Below are 448 nucleotides of genomic sequence, written 5' to 3'. Positions count from 1 at the left end.
AACCATGTAGTTAAGGCCACATACTAGTCTTTGGTAGCAAATATACCACATCTGGGAAGATGGCTGAGATTGAGACCACTCCTTGGCTGAGTTGGCAATAGATCACTGTCACCTTCTAGGGTCTGTCTGGTTTTTGTAGGGACTCAAATGGTGAATTAAGGAGAGAAATGATGGACACCCACTCCGGCATGTTTCTCTGCCATTCTGCATAGACAAAGGTCTGAATTCGTCTTCTCAGAATCATTAGATAATAGAAGGGCACACGTTGACCAAAGAAGGAGGGACCACCCTTGTAACACCCAATCAGGAAAGGCCAGCTAACACTTTAACATTTCTAAGGGTGGGCCTAAAGATGGAGGTTATAAGATAATCACCTATTGCTTAAGACTAGTCATGCTCTACATGAGGGTCCTAGTCATGCCCTACGTGAGGGTCCTGGGCCCACTCT

The sequence above is a fragment of the Suricata suricatta genome, chromosome 13, assembly GCF_006229205.1.
Source record: "Suricata suricatta isolate VVHF042 chromosome 13, meerkat_22Aug2017_6uvM2_HiC, whole genome shotgun sequence".
In the NCBI taxonomy this organism is placed as follows: domain Eukaryota; kingdom Metazoa; phylum Chordata; class Mammalia; order Carnivora; family Herpestidae; genus Suricata; species Suricata suricatta.
The sequence above is the reverse complement of the archived record's forward strand: the minus strand, read 5'-3'. Positions refer to the sequence as shown.